The 21,235-nt window shown below is 41.6% G+C and overlaps 1 protein-coding gene across 3 annotated transcripts in view; it reads left to right on the top strand.

Moving 5' to 3' along the window:
• Nucleotides 1–21,235, top strand: part of FRMD3 (FERM domain containing 3) — a 293,007-nt gene that overhangs the window by 234,102 nt on the left and 37,670 nt on the right. The gene's annotated exons all lie outside the window — the stretch shown is intronic.

The raw sequence follows: 21,235 nt of genomic DNA, 5'->3' as shown, positions 1-21,235 counted from the left end.
GCAGTTGCTTAACCGACTGAGCCACCCAGACACCCAGTCATAAGCTGTTTCTAATAAATAAGCTGTTTGTGGCTGGAAGACTGCATTATTTTGAGAGTTCTATCAGTTTCTCCTAGAGAAAGTCCATGGATACAAAGTAGTCCTAAAAAGTACGTGTTAAAGCAGTAATGCTGTTAGACCCTCCCCCCACCCCCCACTGTCCAGCATGGTAGCCACTCACAATGTATGGCTATTTAAAACTAAGTTTAAATTCATTAAAGTTAAAAATTCAGTTCTAGCCACGTTAGCTGCATTTCCAATGAGTAATAGCCACACGCGGCTAATGGCTACCATCATGGAAAGGTCAGACCAGGAACATTTCCATTACTGTAGAAAGTTTTACTGAATGGTAAGTTTTTATTATAATTAAATTAGTGGTTGTAAAGAATTCTCCAGTATAAAGTGTCTTTAACTGGTCATTCTATTCTGCCTCAATATTTCTTCATACTTATATTCCCTTTTCCATAGGCCTTTCTCTGATAGTTTTGATACAAGCTAAAATACATATAGTCCACCTCAACCCAAAAGTTGTTATATTTTTAAGGACTGTACTATATGTGCATCTAGGCTTTTTTTGCTTTTAAGGATTTTACTTACTTCAGGGAGGAATCTCTCCACACTGCTTGCTGGAGACATTTCATGAGGCAAATCTCACACATGAATTATCAAGGTATATTTTAAAATGCACTCAAAATAAAGTTATTGGAACCCTGAACACAAACATAACATGCTTTTCCTTAGGTGACTTTGGTTTCATCATTTAAAATTTGGATACGGGGCAGTTTCAAGAGGGCAGGTCTCTCTGTCCCCAAAAGACCTCCTTCACCTGCAGCTTCAATTCACGAATCCCATCCATAGGGGAAAACTCTTGAGCCTGTAATGAGAATATGGCTTGGGATGCAAATACCCTTGGGAGAAGTAGCAGCAGCTACCTCACACTGAAGTGTAAATAATTTTAGTAAATCTTTTCCTGAAAGGAAGTTCAGTGGTTAGGAGGAGAACTGGACAGCTTAGATGCCCCAGATTCCATGGGTAGAAGGAAAGCATTGCAAAATAGGAAGGGTAGGGCCTCGGGAGACATCTTTATCCCGAGCTGAGCCACAAGATGATGACAATGAGAATGGTCTTGGTATACTCATGGCCTGTATTCTTGGTCTTAGCAACCAACTCTGTAAATTCCATGCTAAGTTAGTTTTCTTAGCCCAAGGGTCTCTGGGTCCATGTTGTTTGTCTACATTTTCCAGCACCCTCTCTGATTTTGTATGTTTTTCAACTGTAATAAAAGTAGCTTTCATTTCTGATCCCCAGTGATTTTTCTGGACTTCCTCTTGTAGAGAAGGAAAAACTCTTCCCCTTCAAGGTCTTTCAGCTGGACCAAGATTTATGACAAATTAACAGGAGAAAAAACCCTCAAGTTTTATTATGGGCACATGGAGGCCCCAAAGTGAAATTGAGACCTAAAGAAATTATTAAAGCAGGCAATTTGTATACATTTTAGACAAAGAGACAATAAATTGGGGAGGAATTGACAGGATAAACAAAACAGATGTTTGGGAGCTTTAATTATTAGGGAATTCTAAGCAGACTTTAGGCTAAGGTCTAGTAGATTAGAAAAAAAATAACACGGTTTGTTTCTACAGTTTTCTCAGCTTTGAAGTCCCTATCTCTGGTGACAAGGATGTCTTTTTTTTTTTTATGATTTTATTTATTTGTCTGAGAGAGAGAGAGCACAAGCAGAGGGAGGGAGAAGCAGGCTCCCCGCTGAGCAAGGAGCCCGATGTGGGGCTCGATCCCAGAACCCTGGGAGGATGACCTGAGCTGAAGGCAGATGCTTAACTGACTGAGCCACCCAGGCATCCCAACAAGGATATTTTTTACTTTTAATTACAGGGAGGGTGTTTTTCATAAGGGAGATTTGTTTCCTGCTGTCAGAGGGACAGTGGAGGGTCTGAGTAGCTTTAATTCAGAATAATCAATATGCACCCTGATACATTTTGGGTGGCTTGCCCTTGACGCCTACATGCTCCTATACCTGGAATATTTGGTTTAATACAAATCCCTTTCTCTGGAGTTCCTGATTCTCCCAAGTTTGAATGGAGAGGAGGGAGGGAAAAGGAACAACCCAAGCCTGGAGTTGTGACTGTGTCTTGTCTGCAAAGATGGAAACCTAGATGGGAGCAAAAATTCCATGGAGAATATGGAAGTCAGGCCACTCTGGCCCTATGAGTCACCCCCCAGGATATAACAGGGAACTGGGCAAGCTTTTCCCTGGACCCTTTACCCCATTCAATTAAAAGCCATTTTGCTCCATTTTCTATAATGAGGCTCCACTGCTAAATCCTAAGCTTGGCTTTAACACGAACGCTGTGGACAAGAGACACATCCGTTGTAATTAACTGCAATAAAAATAAAAATTTTCATGATATGTGATAAGAATCCATAAGCCACCTTTTCAATTTTTCTAGTTACTTTAAAGAAGAATATTAAATTCTTTCACCAGCTATAAAGTCAAACTGATAGGTTACTCTCTTAAACGTCCAAAATGGCTCTAAAAATGTCTAATAAGACTTTTTTTTATTAGGCAGTCCCCTTGTGGGACATCTTGTGGGTTTTGAAGCTCAGGCAAATCCTATCAATCTCCAGGATATAGAATCAACTTAAAAGGAAAAGAAGTAAAAACAACAGTATTGTTAGGTGTCCAGTAGATGGAATGACCTTCTCAGTCTAGAGAAAGAGCAAAATCATTTTAAGTCCCATTAAATTCAGAGTTATGATTCCCACAGTGAACCTAGCTCTGTGTTCTTTTTTTTTTTTTTTTAATGTTATGTTAGTCACCATACAGTACATCATTAGTTTTTGATGTAGCGTTCCATGATTCAGTGTTTGCATATAACACCCAGTGCTCCATGCAATACGTGCCCTCCTTAATACCCATCACCGGGCTAACCCATCCTCCCACCCCCCTCCCCTCTAAAACCCTAGTTTGTTTCTCGGAGTCCATAGTCTCTCATGGTTTGTCTCCCTCTCCGATTCCCACCCCCCTTCATTTTTTCCTTCCTTCTCCTAATGTCCTCCATGCTACTCCTTATGTTCCACAAATAAGTGAAACCATATGATAACTGACTTTCTCCGCTTGACTTATTTCACTTAGCATAATCTCCTCCAGTGTTCTTGATACCATCATATCTCTGTTACTATTTTAGAGTCTGATTCTGCTCCGAATGTCTTATCTTTGAGTATCAGGCAATGGGATTTAGACAATCCATAGGGATAAATACTTATTTTATAGATTTGTATTTCTCTGGTATATAAAGAAAAGAGAGGCAGAGACCACAGCTTTAAACAAAGATATCTCCACCTTTGTGGATGAATTGCCTTTCTTGGCACATACAGTGTGATGAATTTAGTTTCATCTTTGTATTTTGATATTTTAGTGTTTTTATGCCTGAGCCAGAGCCAAATTGAAAGAAGCTAGGAATTCATTCATTCCTTAATGCAACATCTGTGACAAATACAACTGATACAACTGGTAGACCACACTTAGTGTGTGCAGGTTGCTGTGGCCTATAAAGATGTAGACACTGTCTTCCTGAAGTCTCACAGCCTGTTGGGGAGACAGCAGTGAAATCACAGGGGTGATGAGTAGGTTCTGGCCCTGCCAATTGAAAGCGTGCTCACTTTTCGGTGTCCCTCATGAGACAGCAGTGCTTCAAGCTACCTGGAGAGTGTCTTGTTCCCCTTTAGTCTGATTAGAGTGTCTGATGAATAATTGGTAGGCCAAAGAATGGGTGGGTGAGACTGATAGGTAGAGGGAGTTGTGAGTGGTCTGGTCTACCTGCATTGGTTGCTGGTTTAGCTTTGGGGAAGAAAAAGGTCAGGGGGAAAAGTGAAAGGCAAGGCAAAGTTAAGAAAGGACCAGATCATGATGGGTCTCCATGACTTGCCTGGAGAGGTTAGACTTTAACCTGAAGGCACTTGGGAGGCACTGGAGGATTTCCATGCCTGATTGGAATTGTGTTTTATATCATTTGTGGTGTAGAGAGGGCAGATTTGAGGCAGGTGTGGCTGGTGCAGAGTTTTTCAACATCAGCACCATTGACATTTTAAGCTGGATAATTTTTTGTTGGGGACTGTCCTGAGCATTGTATGATGTTTAGCAGCATCCTTGGCTTTTACCCAGTAGATGCCAGTAGTACCCCACCTATCCTGATAAACAAAAATGTCTCCAGGTATTGTCAGGTGTCCCCTGGGGAACAAAATTGCTCCCTGATTGAGAATCTCTGGGTTGGAGGCACAGAGACCACACAGGAACCATTGCATAAGCCCAGGAAATAGAAAAAACAAGGGCTGAATGAGGCAGAGGGAGTGGGGCCAGGGAAGAGACAGTGCCTCCAAGCTAGTAAAACGGTAGAGTTGTTGAGATGGGGTCACTGCTTACCCAGTAGGTAAGCAGCCCGTGGACTCCTGTCCAGGTTCTGTCCTTGTCTCTGAGAATGAAAAGAGTTCAGCCTCTTTAAAGATGAGACTGTTGAGGCACAGGAAGGCTTAAGTGACATGTCAGTATCACACAAGGAGTCAATGGCAAAAATGATTTCATTTAGATACTGGAGCCATTGAGAGAGTTCCATACTGTGCATTGCCTTGCTGAGCTTCAGACATGGAGTGGAGGACACTTGGACCTCACTATTCCCCAACCCTGTCTAGTGGCTTAGATTCTTATTTTGGAGAGTTACCAAATCACACATTTTGGAACTGGTCCATGAACAGGTCAAGGTTGGCAGCCTGAGTTAAAAGAGTTGTCTGGTTAGGAATTTTTTTAAGAATCAGGTTGGGAAAAGAAAGAAGGTCCTAACTCTGATCCTTGGAGGCACAGTCTCTGTGAGGTCCTGGGAAGATCCTGGGACCTTGTCTCACTCGGGTGCCATGGTGGCGGTATCTGTGCTGCCATCATGACTCTCTGGGGTTATAACCACTCATTTGTCTGACAAGCTCTTTTTATTCTTCCTAGAGCTTCATGCTTCTCAAAGACAGCTGTGGAGAGCATTATTGCCCAGATTAGCCCAGTGGCGCTCTGGGAGAATGTGTGACCCCATTCAAATTCATACGACAGGGCAGCTGGAGGATTAGCTCTGAAGTTCGCGGAGTCTGGGTAAAGAAAAAACAAAATCAGCTCCTAGGCACTGCTAGGCAACAGGAAAGTTTTCAGTATTACCCCAGAGTTGCTCAGTTACAGGATCCATGTGGATTAGTGCTATGGAAAACTTTCTCTGAGAATGGGCAAACCATTTGCAAAGTGTCATGTGGAGCTTATGAAAATTTTGGGAGAAGAAAAGAAATTGAAAGTGGGCATTGTTCTGGGTAAAAATGGCATTTTAAGGAGTCATTAATCTGAATAAAATCACATGCCATATGGAGGTAGGGTCTCCATAGTGTAGGTAGCAATATGCTTGGTGGAGTATATTTTTTGTTATAGAAAAATGCTGGACTATGGTAAAGAAAGTGACTAACATTAATTATGTAGGACTTCGTAGCTGGCAATTAGTGACACCCAGTGAACATCATTCTTGTCTACCAGAGCAATGGGGCAGGCTGGCATAAACAAACAGGCGGGAAACCATGCTTTCTTCCCTTTGGTAGAAAAAACTAAGAGTTGAAAGTGTGTGACACCCTCCTGCTAGCAAAGTGAAAGCGCAGTGGAGACCCCAGAATTTCCATAAAGGAGTGTCTTAGGGTGAATGTGGTTGGATTGAGGGTGGCTTGAAGCTGCACTTGCATATGATTGGGAACATGTCTATACCTGTGGAATAGATGGCAAATGAAAGAGATGATGGAATAGATGGAATAGAATAGGTGGAAATTAAGGAGAGTGGTAAAACTAGCTCTCCTATGCCACCATTTAGCTGTGTGTGTGTGTGTGTGTGTTCCCCTGTAAATGTTTGTGTGTGTGCATGTGTGTTCGAGTGAATGCATGTATCACAGATGGCGCTCTGTGTGTGGAGGGGTGTGTTTAAAGGGTTGTTTACACTGTCTAGCCCTAACCGTAGATTGCTTAAGATGATGACATTGAAGTTCTAGAAAGTCTGTATGTGAATCTGTGAAGAAGGCATTTTGGGCATATGAAAGGAGTATTGTCCTCATCATCAAGCATGCCATATCCTTGACCCCATCCCCTCCAACCCAACACATAATAGGTGACCTATGGGACCTACTGCATTTTCGCCTCTTAGGGTCTTTTATTTTTATCTGAGTATAGGTGACACCCAATGTTACATTATTTCAGGTGATTTGACAAGTCTGTGCATTATGCTTTGCTCACCACAAGCGTAGCTACCATCTGTCACCGTACAACTCCCTTACGTGACCACTGACTTTATGTTGTGCCTTATATTCCCTGATTTATTCATTCCATAACTGGAAGCCTGTGTCTCCCACTCTCCTTCATCTGTTTTGCCCATCCCTCCCTCCAACCCTCTGGCAACCATCAGTTTGTTCTCTGTATTTATAGGTCTGATTCTGCTTTATGTTGGTTGGTTTATTCATTTATTTTTTTAGATTCCACATATGAATGAAATCATATGGTATTTGTTTTTCTAAGTCTGACTTATTTCACTTCACGTAACACCCTCTAGGTCCGCCCATGTTGTCACAAATGGTACAATTTCATCCTTTTTTATGGCTGCATAGTATATGTATATACCACATCTTCCTTACCCATTCATCCACTGGTGGACACTTCGCTTGTTTCCATATCTTGCATATTGTAAATAATTCTGCAAGAAACATAGGGGTGCATATATATTCTTGAATTAGTGTTTTTGTTTCTACTGGGTAAATACCCAGTAGTGAAGCTACTTAATCATACAGTATTTCTATTTTTAATTTTTGAAGAACTTCCACATTGTTTTGCATAGTGGCTGCACCAATTTACATTCTCATCAACAGTTTACAAGGGTTTCTTTTTCTCTACATACTCACCAACACTTGTTATTTCTTGTCTTTTTTATTTTAGCCATTTTGACAGGTATGAGGTGCTATCTCATTGTGGTTTTGCTTTGCATTTTCCTGATGATTAGTGATGTTGAGTATCTTTTCATATGCCTGTTGGCCTTCTATATGTCTTCTTTGGAAAAATGTCTATTCAAGTCCTCTGCCCATTTTTTAATTGGATTGTTTGGGTTTTTTTGGTGTTGAGTTATGTTATGTAAGTTATACATTCTCGATACTAACCTTTTGCCAGATATATCATTTGCAAATATCTTCTCCCATTCAGTAGATTGCCTTTTCTTTTTGTTGATAGTTTCCTTCACTGTGCAGAAGCTTTTTATTTTGATGTAATTCCAATAGTTTATTTTTGCACTTCTTTGTGTGTGTGTCCCCGCTTGTGTGTGTTTATTTTGCTTTTGCTTGCCTTAGGAGACATGTCTGGAAAAATGTTGTTATTGCCAATGTCAGAAAAATTAGTGCCTGTGCTCTCTTCAAGGATTTTTATGGTTTCAGGTCTCACATTTAGGTCTCTAATCTATTTTGAGTTTATTTTTGTGTATGGTGCAAGAAAGCAGTCCAGCTTCATTCTTCTGCATGTCACTGTCCAGTTTTCCCAACACCATTTCTTGAAGAGACTGTCTTTTTCCCATTGAATATTCTTGCCTCCTTTGTTATAGATTAGATGACCATATAATCGTGGATTTATTTCTGGGGTCCGTTCTGTTCTGTTGCTCTATGTGACTACTTTTTGTGCCCATACCATGCTGTTTTGGTTACTGCAGCTTTATAGTATACCTTAAAATCTGGGATTGTGATAACTCCAGCTTTGTTCCTCTTTCTCAAGATTGCTTCAGCAATCTTTATTATTTATTATTATTCTAGTTCTGTGAAAAATGCTGTTGGTGTTTTGATAAGGATTGCATTGCATCTGTAGGTTGCTTTGGGTAGTATGGACATTGTAACAATAGTAAGTCTTGCAATCCATGAACATGGGATATCTTTCCATTTGCTTGTGTCATCTTCAGTTTCTTTCATTTGTGTTTTATAGTTTTCAGGGTACAGGTTTTTCACCTCTTTGGTTAGGTTTATTTCTAAGTATTTTATCCTTTTTGGTACAATTGTAACTGTGATTTTTAATTTCTCCTTCTGCTACTTTGTTATTAATACCCAATTAGTACTGATTAATACCAATAACTGGGTATTAATTTTGTATCCTGCAACTTTCCTGAATTCATTGATTACTTTTAATAGGTTTTTGGTGGAGTCTTTAGGGTTTTCTATATATAGTATCATATCATCTGCAAATAGTGACAGTCTAACTTCGTCTTTACCAATATAGATGCATTTTTAAAAAGATTTTTTATTTTAGAGAGAGAGAGAACAGGGAGAAAGGCAGAGGGACAGGGAAAGAGAGAGAATTTTCAAGCAGACTCCCCACTGAGCAGGAGCCTGACATGGGGCTTGAACCCAGGGCCCTGAGATCATGACCTGAGCTGAAATCAAGAGTGGGATGCTTAACTGATTGAGTCACCCAAGCGCCCCAATATGGATGCATTTTATTTCTTGTCTGATTGCTGTGGCTAGACTTCCAGTACTATGTTGAATAAAAGTGGCAAGAGTGGACATCCTTGTCTTATTGCTGATCTTAGGGGAACAGCTCTCAGTTTTTCTCCACTGAGTAGCTGTGGGTTTGTAATTTATGGTCTTTATTATGTTGAGGTATGTTCCCTCTAAACCCACTTTGTTGAGGGTTTTTATCATGAATGGATGTTGAGTTTTGTCAAATGCTTTTTCTGGCATCTGTGAGGTGATCATATGATTTTTATCCTTCATTTTCTTAATGTGGTGTATCACATTGATTGATTGGCAGTTACTGAATTGTCCTTGCATCCCCAGAATAAATCCCACATGATCATGGTGAATGACCCTTTTAATGTAGTATTAAATGTGGTTTGCTAATATTATGTTGAGGATTTTTGTATCTATGTTCATCAGGGATATTGGCCTATAGTTTTCTTTTTTGTCTTATTTTTGGTTTTTGTATCAGGGTAATACTGGCCTCATAAAATATATTTGGAAGCTTTCCCTTCTCTTCTATTTTTTTGAATAATTTCAGGAAAATAGGTATCAACTCTTCTTTCAGTGTTTTGTAGAATTCACCTGTGAATCCATCTGGTCCTGGACTTTTATTTTTTGGTAGTTTTTTTTATTACCAATTAAATTTTGTTATTAGTGATCAGTCTGTTCAGATTTTCTATTTCTTTCTGATTCAGTTTTGAAAGACTATTTATAGGAATTTATCCATTTTTTCTAGGTTATCCAGTTTGTTGGCATACAACTTTTTGTAGTATTCTTTTATAATCTTTTGAATTTCTATGCTGTCAGTTGTTACTTTTCTGTTGTTTCTAATGTTATTAATTTGGGTCCTTTCTCTTTTTCCCTTGATGGGTCTGGCTAAAGGTTTTATCAATTTTGTATATCTTTTCAAAGAACCAGCTCTTGGTTTCATTGACCTTTTCTATTGTTTTTTAGTCTCTATTTCATTTCTTCATTCTCTGATCTTTATTATTTCTTTCTTTCTACTCACCCTGGGCTTGTTTACTCTTTTTTTTCTAGTTGCTTTAGGTGTAAGGTTAGATTGTTTGGGGACTTTTTGTGTCTTGAGGTGGGCCTGTATCACTGTATTTCCCTCTTAGAATTGCTTTCACTTCCATTTCTAAAATTTAGACTAGACTATTGTGTTTTAATTTTCATTTATCTCTTTTTTAATTTCTTCTTTGATTGCTTTGTTGATCCACTGGTGGTTTACTATCATGTTGTTTAGCTTCCACGTGTTTTGCGTTTTTTCCAGTTTTTTTTTTCTTCTTATTGATTTCTAGTTTCATACCATTGTGGTCAGAAAAGATGTGTGGTATGATTTCAATATTCTTAAATTTATTGAGACTGTTTTGTGGCCTAACATGTGATCTCTTCTGGAGGATGTTTCATGTGCACTTGGAAAGAATGTGTGTTCTTTTGTTTTTGGATGGAATGTTTTGTACATATGTTATGTCCATTTGGTCTAATGTGTCATTCAAAGACACTATTTTCTGCCTGGATGCTCTATCCATTGATGTAAGTGGGGTATTAAAAGACCCCTACTATTATTATTTACCATAAATTTCTCTCTTTATGTCTGTTAACATTTGCTTTATATATTTAGGTGCTCCAGTATTGAGTGCATAGGTATTTACAATTGTTACATCCCCTTGTTGGACTGATCCCTTTATCATTATGTAATGCCTTTGTCTCTTATACAGTCTTTGTTTTAAAGTCTATTTTGTCTGATGTAAGTATTGCTACCGCAGCTTTTTTTTTTTTTTTTTTTTTCACTTTCACTTGCATGGTAAATGTTTTTCCATCCCTTCACTTTTGGTCTGTATGTGTCATTAGATCCAAGGTGAGTCTCTTGGAGGCAACATACAGATGGATCTTTTTTTTTTTTTTTTCAATTCCACTCCATGTGTGAGTCTTTCAACGTCGTACAAGGCAGAGCCAGTCATACACTAACACAGTTGCTCCAGTCACATCACTGGTGAAGTCTCTAACAGCCCAAGGCTGCTATGGTTATGTGCTTCTGAATTCCTTTTTCCACTTCCCACTGAGTGTAATCCCCTTCCTGATAATCTGACGTGACAGTCCTCCTCCCTCTTTCCTTCCTTTGTGGAGTTCCATGGCTATGGCTCAGGCAAATGTACGCTCTTTTCATGGCTTCGGTGTCTTTCTTCCTTGCCATTTCCCCACCTTGTGCTAAGTAATTTCTTCCCTTGGCTTAGGGTAGGTCGGGATGTGCATTAGGAGTAATGCATTGGTCTTTTTGAAATTTCTTTTATGTTGTATTCCACCAAACAGTAGGAGCTGTTCATAAATCCTATGGAACCACCTTTCCCCTTGTGGTTAGTGCTACCTGGTGACGGAAGACCAGTTAACACCAGCCCTAATTGCACTTGTCCCTGCCACAGGGTTTGTGCTTACTATTTGTCTTTTTATTTTCTTATTATAAAACTGATTATGACCTAGAAAATTTAGAAAATACTAAAACAGAAAAAAATGACCTCCCAGATTGTCCCACTTCTTAGAGGCAATCAATGTAAATGCGTCAGCAGTTTCCTTCCCCATGCATTGTAATGCCATGCAATCATCTCTTGTGTACAGTTTTTGAAATTCCTGCTTTGTTTGCTTAATGTTGAAAACTTTAGTGCATGAAGATATACCATAAATTGAACTACAGGTCAAACCATGAATTGGGAACACATTTAACACAAATGCAGATAAATGGATTAATATTCTGAATAAGAAGACACTCCTAAAAAGGCTCTTTCAAGCATCATTTTAGCGTTGCCCAAGTTTGGGTTCTCCTGAACTTTCTCATTTAATGACACTCCTAGTTTCCCACTGCTGATAGATATACAGCGGTCAAGCCTGCTTCTGTAGGAGCTAGGAGCCTCCCACAGAGCAGAGGAAAGCATCTGGGTTTATTTATAACTGCAGTATTAGATTGGCAAAGTCAAAATTCAGAATTTGTTATCACATCTATTGGATTCTGGAAGAAAGAACCACAGTTTGGGGCGGCAACTCCTCTAGGGTAGGAGATGCCAAGAACAACTCAGGGGCCAAGGTAAAGGCCTGAGCAAGCTCTGCCAATTCACATTTGTGAGCTCTTCAAAAGTTTTCCAACTTCCCTTTTTGTGCTTTTCTTTGGGGTTGGTTTCATCTTTGGAACTTTGGTTTCTGGTATTTACTGGCTGCTCAAGTACTCCTAAGAAGTTTGTTCACTTGAATGGGATCTTTGAAATTTTAAGCATTTACCTTGCTGTAAGGAAGCTAAATGCCTTGGTTCCGGTGCCATTTAAGTGCATTTTATCTTGCAAGGATTTTATATTTTATATCATAAGACACCAACAGTGTGCATCATTTCAGTTCTGTAGTTGGCTAATTCCCATGAACTGTTCATTTTATGAATTACCATATTTCTCGGTGTAAACATAGCATCGCTTCGGGTAGCTGCTCCGTGTCTGCATTGATACCTTGGACAAGTGGGGAAGTACGCACTCTGGTCTTGGCACCTCCCACCAGGCAGATAGGTGACCGTAGACAAGATGCTCCACCTTTTGGAGCCTCATTTTTCTTGGTATTAAGGTAAGAAGAGTGGACTTGAATACCTCTCAACTGCTTTCTGGCTCTAAACTTGATTCTTTTGCTTAATATCGACATCAAATTCCGAGACTGTGGCTTGTGGTCTTTTACAATGAGAATGGGAACTTGGGGACAGGAATGTTTTTCACAGCTTTGTGGGGCTAGAGGGAACGTTGAGGATGGTCTAGCACAGGTATCAGCAAACTATGGCCTGTGGCTGGTCTGATGTCCATTATTTTTCCTCTGGCCCAAGAGCTAATGGTTACATTTTAAATGATTATATAAGTAACCTATCTAATATCCTTGATTTTACCTCTTGGCCGGCAAAGCGTCAAATTTGCTGTCTGGGCCTTTAGAGGAGAAGTTTGCCAGTCTCTGATCTAGTACTCCCTACCCCCTTGGTATTCTACACAGGAGAAAGCGCAGAGAGGGGAGACAGTTTGCCCAGAGTCACTAGCTGGGTAAGTTCCCGGGTTGGGGATCAGGTCCTGGTTGTCAGATTCCTGGCCCGGCTCTCTTAGATGACATCAGACACACCTAAGATGGCTAAAACAGAACCAGTCACTGAAGAACTGCATTTATTTTCATAATTCATTTGATATAATTGAAAAAGAGAGGACTTTTGTAAGTGTAGGGAGTCTGTAATTCAGTGAGAAGAGCTGCCGCATGGTTGGGGCACGGCTTGAGCCTTTGGTTTTCCATCATGGTGTGCCAGGCCCTGGCGACTCCTTGGAGCCCTGCAGCACGCTGGAGGGCGTCACCTCGCCTTGGAACAGGGACAGAGCGTGTGCCACACCAGGCAGAATTCCTCGTAGGGGAAAGCTCAGACTTTGAGCAGGAAGCGTGTTGCCTTCAGGGAATCACATTCTGATTTTAAAGTCGTTTGTTAAATAAGCAATGGCTCATTTTGGGCCAAGTTCTAATTACTCATTTGCTCATTACTCTGTGTTAAGGATCTCTGTTTCATTAGTGAGAGCCATTCAGCACAGAATTTCCCAAATCCCGGCTTCCTGCTCAGGTTGGCGCTTTGCTGCCGTGTCCTTAAGTAGTAGTAATGAATTGCTTTAAAGGATTCAGCTGGGGTGGAAAAAAAAATCTGTCAGTCAAGTGTCCTGTGACGTAATCCGGTCACGGGCTCTGAGGGTTGGGATGTGAGCCAGGGGAGAGCGTAAGTGTGAGTAGTGTGACAGCTAGAGTGTGGTCTGTGGTGGAGAGACACTGTGCTTGGCACTTAGACAAGTAAGCACTCCCATCCCGTCGCTAAGAAACCGCGGGAAGGGAAAAGTGAAAATGGTACTAAACCATTGTCATTTGGAAGCAGGGCTACAATTTTCTGACTTCTAGATGCATTCCAGAATCAGCACGGGGTTCTGTTTTCTAGTGTTTTTGCTTGTGGGTTGGTCGTGTTAAATAAATGCTCTTTGTGATACCCAGGCTTAGCTTGAGGCAGGATCTCACAGAATCTACCACCCCCCCACGCCGCCCTCTTCTGTGAAGACCCAGAATTAGGTGGAAAATAGTGTTGGTCTAGATCCACCCTTGTAGCTAGACCTGTAATTGTAGGTCCCTGGCAATGTGGGCAGTATAGGCAGGGTTCAGGAAAGAGGCTCTGGTGGTCTTATTTTTAAATCATTTTTAACGGGTTGAGCATATTAAAATTTTTCGTGTCTGCAGGAATGGTATATGTTGCCACAGTTAAAGAGAGGAAGGCAGTCGTATAAGGAAATTATAATATGTTCATGGAATGGTAAGAATAACATGTTCTAAGTTGATTTTATGATCTCAGAAGTTTCTGGATTCTATGATGTAAATGTGTAACAAAAAACAAAAGAAAAAAGGCTCTGATCAGTTGGCACAGGCTGGATGTTGGGGGTGTCCACCGGGGTGCATGTCCAATGCCATCTACAGTGGGGTACAGCCTCTTGCTCAGTTTGGCTAATGGTGAGTTGGGGGTCCTAGAGCCATGGCTTCCAGAGTGGGGCGCATGTGGTGGGTGCACACCACGGCCTGCTGGGGTGGAGGAAGAAACGATTCAGACTTCGCTTGGCATTTTACTTTTATCATCTTAGGCAGTTTCCATTGTGTAACTTTTATAATGGACATAATACATGAACACAGCTGTATATGTATCCAATTTATAAACATATATGCATTTATTCCTAAGTATGCACCAGCATTTCCCCCCCACCCCTGTCCCCAAAATAGGTCCAGATACAACTGCTGTAGATCTTCCAGATGAGTCTACAAAGAAGAAAAGGCAGGGCATGTTTCTGAAACTCTGAAATCCCTGTTCATGCCAAAACCGCAGATTCCTAAAATAGATGTGAGATCTATGTGCTCTAGTTACGGTGGTGACACGCCATTCTACATGCTTTTGGTCTTTCATGCTGGCAAACCAGGGTGAGTCACCCAAGCACAGGCTGGGCCTCTGCCAAGCTACGCGGCAGATGCGTGTCACTCCCACTAACGTGCTCTGTGGTAGCCCCGCGTCCCTGACTTACAAGGGGGCCAGACTCCACTTTCTGAGTGGACACAGGACACAGCCTTAGTGGGGGCTGTCTGGTGCTGGGGAGAGTATTGGATAAAGAGAGAGAGAGGGACTGTGTTCAATTCATTCATTCATTCATGTGTCCATTCATTCAATAAACATTTACTTCTTATCTGGTACCTGCTGGGCACTGATATCACTTGGATCTTATCTCCTCTTTTATAAAACAAGATGACTTCTATGTTTCCTCACCACTCTGACTGTTCTTTCATAATCCTCCCCCCAGATTGCTGCTGTCCTTAAAAATATGCTTTTGGATCATCTGTCACTACTTTGGGAAACAAAAAGTATACACATCTTTTTAAATATGGCTAATGAAACAGCAAGCATGAGGCACGATGATCTATAAAAAGCAGAGTTACATTTTTCCCCCTTTCTTTCTGTGAGTTGCAAATTGCCAGCATAAAATTGAAAATTAATAGCAGCTAGTTTAAAAGGGAATATAAAATGAGTATTTCCCCACTTGAAAGAGCTCTCACATCCTTTAACGCCTCCTTTTAGAAGAGAAGTCCAATTTGGAAACTTTTTAACCCCCAAACCTCCACTTCAGCATAGGAAATGTGAAAACGGGCAGATGCTTTGGCTGAGAGGGAAATAAACAGGGATTTCAGGATGACCCACTTGATCATCTGAACATAGACTAGATTTTGTGATTAAAGGAAGGAAGGAAGGAATATCTGTATTCAAAAATGAGAGCGTCCCTTTGACCTAACCCCTCTGCCATAGCCACAGAATTTTGCCCCTAAGTACAGGCTCAGCCTCGCCCTGACTCTAGAGCCAACTGTGCCCTGACCTGGTGGGGGGCTGCGGGGGTGGGGGGCACTGAGAAGCTGAAGCCCAGTGCTTTGGATCAGGCTCCTAGTCTTGCTCTGTTGCTCTGCCCTGTCTCCTTCTAGCCCTCGTGACAGCCTTGCTCCTTTTCCCGAGTCTCTGCCCTTGTGCTGCCCCGGGTACTCTATTCCCCTAGGACCTTAATGGCCCCTCTCTCTGGGGCTAGGCCCTACTCCCAACCCTAACCTTGATGGTGGGGGGTCTTGCCCTGTTCTTTGGATTAACAGCCTGCGTGGATCTCCCTTCCTGTCTTCTGTTAGGGCCCTGTTCCGTTCCTTCCCAGACCAGACTCTTTCCTAGCACTTGCCCCATCCTGAATAGAGGAGTCTGGTTTTATTGTATTTTTAAGAAAGATTTCTCTATTTTAGAGAGAGTGCGTGGCGGGAGGGGCAGGGGAGAGAATCTTCAAGCAGACTCCCCACTGAGTGTGGAGCCTGATGCAGGGCTCTATCCCATGACCCAGGAGATAGTGACCTGAGCTGAAACCAAGAGTCAGATGCTTAACAGATGCTTAACAGACTGAGCCACCCAGGTGCCCCCAGGAGCCTGATTTTAAAAGCCCATGTTCTGTGGTTACACTCCCCCCACTACCCAGTGGTCATAAGATACTAAATTGTCAAATCCGTCCGCAAAATCCTATTCACTTTAACCTTTCAAATATATCCCAGAATCATGGCCACTGCACCACCCCAGCTGCAGCCATTCTTCTGACTCCTGGATAAACAGTATCTCTGTTTCTACTCCAATCCCTCTCCCCCGACCCATATTTCCCACACAGCAGGCAGGTGATATTTTATAAATGGAACTCAGATCTAGTTATGATAAAATCTAAGCTCCTTGCTCTGGTCTACACCTTGCCCCCTTGCCTACCCTTAGACCATTTCCTGCTCTCCTCTTGAATCTGTGTTCCTATCATACTGGTCTTCCTGTTCTCTCAAATATTCTGAGCTCATTGCTACCTCAGGACCTTTGCACAGCTTTTTCATCTACCTAGAAGGGCTTTTCCTCTGTTCTTCATAAGGCTGGCTGTTTTAAGTCTTAGCTCAGGTTTCAGCTCCTTGGAAAGTCTTCCCTAACTACCCAATTCTGTTAGTTTTCCCAGCCTACCCATTTGTTCTCTTTCATGCCATCACCCTGTTTGATTTTTGTCAGAGTGGTTAGCAGTACTCAACGCTTGTTAATTACTTGTCCTGTTTGTTGACTGTCTCCCTTGACTAAAACGTCTTTTCCATGAGAGTAGATTTTGCCTGCCTCATCCTCTATATTATCACCAGCACTTAGATATGTTCTGACACATAGCAGGAGCTAAATTAATACTTGTCAAATTAGCGAATGAATGAATGAATGAATGATTTCTAACTGCAGCCAGGACAGCCTTTCTTTATATAAGAGAAAGCATGTAAGGAGAATATTCTCCTGGGATTAGGCTTTACTGGAAGCCAAGCATGTTCTGTTTTGTTTTGTTTTTTTAAATCTGAAATCAAAAGCCGTACCATAGTCATGGTAGAAAATTTGGAAAATACAGAAACCACAAATAAAAGTCTAAAAGTATCTGCCATCTTGTATGTTCAAACTGTGGTTTAATGTGTATAATCCATCTATATATTTTTAAAAAACATAGAATTACACCAGAGATATTTTGTAATCTGCTTTTTCATTAATACACAGGAGCATTCCCTATGATATTAAATATTCTTCCACAATTTTAATTTTAATGGACATACATCATTCAATCAGATAAATATACAAAAATATCTCTTACTCCCCCTCTTCCCACCAAATTATATATGAGTGTATCTTATCGTAGCCTTATAAAACCAAGTGTAACAATTTAAAAAAAATCTTTGATAATGTGAAAGGCAAAACTTAGAGTGGCTGGACATTTTTCTTGCATTTATTGACCAATCGTGTTTCCCTTTTTGAGGACGTAACTAGAATGCGTATGAAAGGGGCTCTTGGCTCAAGAAGTGTTGGGCAGAAGGATTGGGTCCTGCTATACCTCCAGCTTCTTGATTACACAGCAGCTACATAGGGAGCTCAGGGGTCCAGAAGAGCCTGTTTTTTGTTGTTGTTGTTGTTGTTGTTTTGTTTTTTCCTCCCACAGGGAGATACAGATGCCTTGTTCCTGAATACCATCTGCAAAACTGTTGGGGAAAAATGGAGAAAAAAAATTAGAGTTCTGTTTAGTAATGCAGCTGAGTTTAACTTCCTTTACTCCGAGAAAAATGGCTTATCTGTAATGGTGACTTGTGCCTGGAGGGAGTGAAATAATGAAGTAGAAGTGGTAGGGAAACAGATTCATTCTGTCCAGAGACAAAGGCACTAGATTCTTGGTAGAAAGTACTAAACACATAGCAAGGGAGGCTGTTCTGTTTGGAGCCTGTAAGAGCGTGTTGTTGCCCATGTCTTCCAGGGAAATCTCTGGGGGGCTAAACTGGCATCTGACAAAGTGTACTATCCATGATTGCCTTGCTGGATCTAAGTCAACATCAGGGAACCTTAAGCCTGGGGTTCAACCAGGATGGAGGGAAAACACTGTGTTTATATGAGAGGAAGAAACTGAATTATAGGTAGCTTTGGTCAGCAAAATGATTTGAACTCTGCAAGGGAGATCCTCATGTCTGCTTCTGAAGAATGTGGTGAAGTTGTAAAATTTCTAGTCCCTGGTCCAACCTCTGTGGGAGATTTCTGCTTGTCTCATCTATGGACAGCTATGGAAGGTTCCCCTTTGAATTACCAACTCCCCTATAGTGGGGGAACTATAGGTATTTAGGCCCTGTCTTTATTCACAGGGTTTTAATGTTTGTTTGTTTGTTTGTTTTTAAATCTAATCTATGTATATATATATTTTTAGGGAGAGAGAGCACGCAAGTGGGGGGGGGAGGAGCCAAAAGAGAGGGAGAGAGAATCTCAGTCTCAAGAATCTCAAGAATCTCCGTTCAGCATGGAGCTTGGAGTGGGGCCTGATCCCAAGACCCCAAGATCATGACCTGAGCTGAAATTAAGAATTGGATGCCTGACTGAGCTACCCAGGTGCCCCTATTCGCAGGGTTCTAAGAGTGCCTTGGGCCAGTGAATAAGGGTGGTAGATATCTCTTACAGTAGATAAATCTGACGGGATGGAGAGTTACGTTGCTGCACAATCTATGGCTGGCTTGCTGGGTAATGACTCCCAAGAGGCTCCTTGGTTCTGTCAGCAGCTGTGCTGATTGGTCCTTTATATCGCCCTCTCCTCTACTTGTGGCCCCTTCAATTCTCCTTTGCTTAAGAGTATGGAGTCTTTTGTCCAGTCTGCAGGTGGGGAAGGTCTTCTGTCTTCGATTCATGGTTTGGGAAATTAATGGTCAAGTATTTGCGGTCATCGTCTTATTGATGGATGGGTTAGGTGTGCTCTAGGGGCTGAGGATCAAGAAAAGGCCTTCAGGAATTCTGGGTGGAAGGAGAAACCCATCAATTAACATTTCAGAATATTATCTTACCCTGATTAGAGACAGTAAAGCTTGCTCTTCACTAGTGTTTGGAGAGAGACAAGGCAGTGACGTGGACAGACCACTGAACTTGGAATAATGAGACTGAGATGCTAGGTACAGGGTTTTCACTGACCAGAGTGATGTTGACCTCCTCTCTGTTTCTCTTGTGTTAGCCTCCCGACGGAGCGCTCGGCCCCACGCTGCTATCCTGACCGGTCAGCGGCTTATTAGCCACATGTGCCTGGGGGCCACACAACAGTTCACACCCAACACATCAAACTTAAGGGATTTACATCTATGCTCATGTTCTGGTCCTTCCCCAAGTCCCAGTCTCAAAACTGCTCCTGCTCTGACTTGTTAGTGACATTACCATCTACACAGCTGCCCGGCCAGAGACTGGAAGCCAGCCTTGCCTTGTTACCCCTCCCCATCCCCCCACCCACTCAGTTACCAGAGTCCGCTCCACTGCAGAAGTTTGCCCCCCGCTCTTCAGCCCCCTGCTGCAGCTTCATTTCAGGACCTCTTTTTCTTGCTCAGAACGTAGCAGTATCTTTCATATCGATAAACAAAGGAAGTGAGAGCAGAGCAGTATCTGATGGGTTCTTCCCTGATCTGTCTCGGTTTCTCTGCCTTTATTTAGAAATCATCAGCGGCAGCCCCAACAGAGGGCTCTGCGTCCCTGCCTCTCTCCCTCTCCCTCATGCGCGGCTTGCATAAGCTGCCTATTTAGAGATGCCACGCTTCTCAGTGTATGAGACGGCCGGGAAAACAGATGGATGAGCCCTTATGCTCGAATGCTCTGCAGCCACGGAGTTCCTGCGAAGAGTATTCTCTTTCCCCACAGTGGTGCTGGGGAGAGCCCAGCTGTGCTGTTTGGATTCTATTCTGTTTGCAACTATAATTCTCCAGAGGGTTTTTATTTGGCTTTTCTCCCACCCCTACATGGTGATGCCTGGCCCCACTGAGCAGTGTTCTCATTTTATAGGCAGGAAACACTCAGCAAATGCCTTATCTGATGAGGGGAATAAGAAATGTATGAGTATCCAATATGCCAAAGCATCTTATACATGTTTAGAGTTTTTTTCATGTCTGTTATCATAGTTTGAGACTCATGACTATTTCTTCCAAATGGATAGGACAGACACTGTTGCCTTGCTTTACAAATGAGGAAATTGAATTCTACAGATGATTGACTATCTAGCCAAATGGCCCTGTTCCAGTGTTGGGAAGTGCCTCCATTTCTCCTCACTGTACACCCAAGAATATACTCATCCTATCACAAATATACTATTAAAATATTTTATATCATTATTATATTGTTATATCAATAAAATATCAGAAAAGTACTCTATGGTATGTGATAGTCCCAAGGACTCTTAATTATGGATATTTAAAGTCTAAATTTATTACAAAGTACATTTAAATGTATGTTTTAAATTATCTTTGTAATTGGAGTTAACAGCTAAAATTTTAGTGAATCTCCACAACTATTTTAACTAATGGCCAAATCCACTACACCTGTGAAATCTGTTATCAAAATAGAAAAAGTACACGATATTGATGATGCTAGAGTAGACCAGTTAGCATTTATTAAGTGCCTACTACGTACCACGCACCCAGTTACGTAAGTGCCAATATCATTACTGTTTTACAAGACTGAAAACGAATGTATTTCAATAAGCTTGTGTAACTTTCCCGCAGTTACAAGGATGGTCAGGTAAACTCTTAACAACCAACAATAGTGCATCCCTGCTGTTCGGGGAGAAATAACCAGAAATGCTAGAGACAGATAGTGGACAGAAGGAAGAGAATCCAGACTGTTTAAAATCCTCACGGTCTTCCCCTGGGAAGAGAAAGGAATGAGCACCCACGGGGAAGAAAGATCACTAATACTTCCTGAATAATTCTGTGTTGGGCACTGATCGCAGCTTGCCACATGGATTCACTTCATTAATCCTCACAACACTGGGAGGTCTGCCTTTGCTCATTTTACAGGCAGGGAAACTGAGGCGCAGAGATAAGGAACAGTCCAGTCAGGATTAGAACCCAGAGCCTGTGCTTTAAGCCTTGCTTTCTACAACTGCTTAGAAAGTTCTAGTTCATCAGCCAGGAACCAGCACTACACTAGGCAGCTGCTATGCACGAGCTCATGGTCCTAACAACCACGAGAGGAGTACGTCTCCATTTC

This window comes from Phoca vitulina, unplaced genomic scaffold (genome assembly GCF_004348235.1).
Source record: "Phoca vitulina isolate PV1807 unplaced genomic scaffold, GSC_HSeal_1.0 scaffold70, whole genome shotgun sequence".
NCBI classification, from domain to species: domain Eukaryota; kingdom Metazoa; phylum Chordata; class Mammalia; order Carnivora; family Phocidae; genus Phoca; species Phoca vitulina.
Note: the sequence above shows the minus strand (reverse complement) of the source record. Positions and strands in the feature narration are given on the sequence as shown.